The 3,911-nt window shown below is 35.3% G+C and overlaps 1 long non-coding RNA gene and 1 other non-coding gene across 2 annotated transcripts; one reads left to right on the top strand and one right to left on the bottom strand.

The window, feature by feature from the left end:
• The first annotated feature begins 905 nt into the window (after positions 1-905).
• Positions 906-1,011, top strand: LOC133807786 (small nucleolar RNA R71). Its single transcript, XR_009879679.1, has one exon. It is a non-coding gene; the product is annotated as a small nucleolar RNA R71 (small nucleolar RNA).
• A 422-nt stretch (positions 1,012-1,433) lies between these two features.
• Positions 1,434-3,169, bottom strand: LOC133803992 (uncharacterized). Its single transcript, XR_009878257.1, has 2 exons — positions 2,541-3,169; positions 1,434-1,565 (listed from the first exon to the last, which is right to left on the bottom strand). It is a non-coding gene; the product is annotated as an uncharacterized LOC133803992 (long non-coding RNA).
• Between the last annotated feature and the right edge of the window lie 742 nt (positions 3,170-3,911).

The following is a 3,911-nucleotide window of genomic DNA, read 5'->3' as shown; positions in this document are numbered from 1 at the left end:
TTAATTCTTTTGATTTCACAGCTTTGTCTCCTTTGTCCCCACTACTTTGGATTGAAGTGGGCTCGCTGTTTCTGGCACAATTATCCTCAGTAAGTTCCACATTTTTGCCACTTCTCAAGGTAACCGCCTTGCAATGCTCCTTGCCATCTTTTCTTGGATTTTCTGTATCACTAGGCAAAGTGCCTTGTGGTCTATTCCTTAGCTCATTAGCAAGTTGCCCCAGCTGAGTTTCTAGATTCCTCAAAGATGCCGCTTGACTCTGAATTACAGCATCGTTCTTGGCCATATATTCCTTCATTAAACTCTCCAAAGAGCTTGATTGAGACACTTGAGGATGAGGTGGTTGAGCTCTTTGTTGTTGTTGTTGAGAAAACCCCGGTGGATATGTAGGCTTGTTTTGCATGGGTGCTCCGCTTGAACTAGCTCCTTGACCCCCCCATGAGAAGTTCGGATGGTTCCTCCAACCCGGATTGTAAGAGTTCGAATATGGGTTGTTACGGCTCACATTTTGATTCCCCAAGTAACAAACTGATGCAGGATTTGATGGACAGCTGTCAAATGTGTGCCCATCTCCACAATAAACACAAGAAACATCTGCCACTTGGCCCATAGCAGCTGGCTGTACCATTCCCCCCAAACTCATGTTCTTGAGAAGGTTAGTCATTGAAGAAACTTGAGCTGTCAAAGCTGTCAATGCATCAACTTCAAGTAAACCAGCCACTTTTCGACTTGTTGAGGCTCTAACATTGGACCATTGATAATTGTTGCTAGCTATCCTCTCCAAAATCTCATAGGCTTCATTATAGGACTTAGAGAGAATAGCCCCATTGGCTGAAGCGTCTAACACCATACGAGTGGAAGAATTGAGCCCATTATAGAAAGTCTCCATTTGTATACAATGTGGGATCCCGTGGTGTGGGCACTTTCTCAATAATTCCTTGAATCTCTCCCACGCTTCACAGAATGATTCATCTTCCAGCTGCTGAAATGACATGATTTCATTGCGAAACTTGGCATTTTTGGTAGGGGGAAAGTACTTCATCAGGAATTTTTCAGCCAACTCATTCCATGTAGTCACCGAGTCGGGAGGAAGAGTGTTGAGCCAAGCTCTAGCTCGATCCCTCAAAGAGAAAGGGAACAATTTCAACCTTAGGGCCTCATCAGTCACTCCTTGTAGCTTGAAGGAGTCACTCACCTCCAAAAATGAACGAAGATGAAGGTGAGGATCCTCAGTAGGCAGCCCACTAAATTGACCCACTGTTTGCAACATTTGGAACATCACGGGCTTTAACTCAAATTGGGGTGCTTGAATTTCAGGCCTAACAATGCCCGGATTGAGCTCATTAAACATGGGGGCAGCGTACTCCCTTATGGCTCTCTCTATCATCAGCCATAGCAATTGTATTAGTGACATTATTAGCACCCTCAACTCCTTCAACCTCTTCAGCCATATTAAGGCGATTTTGAGCCCGTTGTTCCCTTAGTCTTCTTCTAATTGTTCTTTCAATCTCGGGGTCAATAGGAGCTAATTCAATGTCTTCTTGCTCGTTCATATAGTAAATTACCTGAGAAAACACAAGAGCAAGCAAACAAAGTCAGCTCAAAAAGAGAAAAAAACAAAAATTGCAAGTAATTAATTTTACAAGAATTTCTAATTTCAATCCCCGGCAACGGCGCCAAAAACTTGTTGTGAGAATTGATTCGATTAAAATGTGCAAGTGTACACAGTCACAAAACAAGTAATAAAGTAGTAAGTATTCAAGATCGTCTCCACAGGGATTGCAAATTAAAAAGTAAGCAAAACAATTACTAAACAATTTTAGAAAATTAAAAGTCAAGTGGTTGTTTATAGACTAAGCAAAGTATTAAAATAAAATAGAAATACTGAAATAAAAAAAACTGAACTGAACAAGAAAATTGAGAGAAATTTATGAATTGCAAAATGGACTTGAATTGTTGAATTCCCCTATATTATTCGTCCTGAACAAATTGCGAACGTGTTGCTGCAGCAATACTCTAGCAAAACTCCCAGGATAACAAAAAGTTCATTTAACACGCATAAAACTTTCCCAAATTTTATGACCTTAATTCTTCTACCTAATTAAACATATTCCTATGCAAAATCAGATTTAAGAATGCAATCACAGTTCACTCATCATATGTTACACAAGGTAATTAACATATCCCTATATTAATTACTAACATAACCTAACCTAGATTATGACTTGTGTCATTCAAGCTTTTCCTATTACATTCAACCTTTCCAGCATTAAATATAATTAAAATAACTTGCCATTGCTGGCCAAACAACAACAAGAAATCAATTTAAGCACACTTGAATGATCAAGGGAGATTTTACTAAAATAAAGTGCAAGAAATAGATAGATTATAACATAGGGTTCATCAACAATTCAAGCCACCAAGAAATTAGTTCATGGCTGATTTCATATACATTAATTCATAATCAAAGCAGCCCATAATATTCAGTTAAAATCCAACTCAGAAATTAATACAATAGAGTTTAGAAAGAGGAGAAAAACAAATCCAAATGATGCTTGAGTTTCTTGGGTTGGCCTCCTTCTTCCTTGACCCTCTCTTCTATTTCTTCCTGGGGTTTTCTCTGATATTCTCACTGGTTTCCTTTGCCAAAAATGGCTGCTGCTTGATGCTTACGGCTGGAGCATTCTTTTGGTATATTAGGTTATCTTCTTCTCCTCCAAAAGTACCATAATGCCCCTCTTTTTCTCCCAAAACAACAAGTCTTCCTTCTCTTTTGTCCTTTTCTCCATTATGCTGATATTTCCTTCTGCCACTGCCACATCAGCTGAAATGTAAGCTTGACTCTTGACTGCCACGTGTTCCATGCTCCAAAATGCAGCTGATCACAATGCTTCAGTTTTGCTGCAGCAATCCTGAATATTCAGCCATCAACACAATAATTTCATCACAATAGACTCTTAAGCTCACTCATTCCTTTGTGCAAATATTTAACTATGAAATCATTATCTTTAACCCAATAGCTATTAAAATCTAAAAAATAATTACACTTAATTAAGATAATGAAAACATCCAAGTTAGCTACAAAAAAAATAAAAATAAACTAACATCACTCATGATTTTTTCACAAATATAAGTTCAAAAGCACATGAAATAACTCTTTATTCAAGAGTTATCATTTTTAAAATTAGAAGTTATTATAATTTAATTAAAGAACATAATTTAAGGTGAGCTTTATTATATATATTTTCCAACTATAATTAATGGTGTAGAATTATAGTTGAGTATAGTGAATCAATTTTATTAAAATATATATATGTTTGCATGAATGAAACTTATGCCTTCCATATTTTCTTTCTGATTCTAATTCCTTGATTTTGTTTATTTAATGTTTATATTCTTTTTCAAAGTTACATCATTTCAAAGTTTATTATTTCTGATTTACTAATCTTCCTTTTTACTTGTATTTTACCTCTCTGTGGATACGACATAGCCCGAGTATTACTGCGACCACTTAGGAGTTATTGAGCGATATCAATTTTTGGCGTCGCTGCCAAGGAGGTAATTCTACAATTAAAGGTTTGCCTAGTAAATTAATTTTTTTTTCTATATAAAAAAAAGTAGTATAATTTTTTTATTTCCCTTTTATTTTATTTTTCCTTAGTAATTTTTTTTATTATTCATTTCTTTTTGTTATTGATTTATTTTATTTATTTTACTTTTAGGTTTAGAATTTATTTTCTAGATTTAGGTTTTTTCCGAAAAAAAAGCATAAAATTTTAAATCATAAAATTAAAAAAAAAAAGAAAAAAAACAAAACAAAACAAAGTATTGAGAACATTTGTGCAAGTGTGGAAATTAGTAAAAGCCAAACTTGTTCTATCTTAGAAATAAGGTATGTGTTAGCGTTACCC

Source organism: Humulus lupulus, chromosome X (assembly GCF_963169125.1).
Source record: "Humulus lupulus chromosome X, drHumLupu1.1, whole genome shotgun sequence".
In the NCBI taxonomy this organism is placed as follows: Eukaryota; Viridiplantae; Streptophyta; class Magnoliopsida; order Rosales; family Cannabaceae; genus Humulus; species Humulus lupulus.
This window is presented reverse-complemented; position numbering and strand designations above follow the sequence as displayed.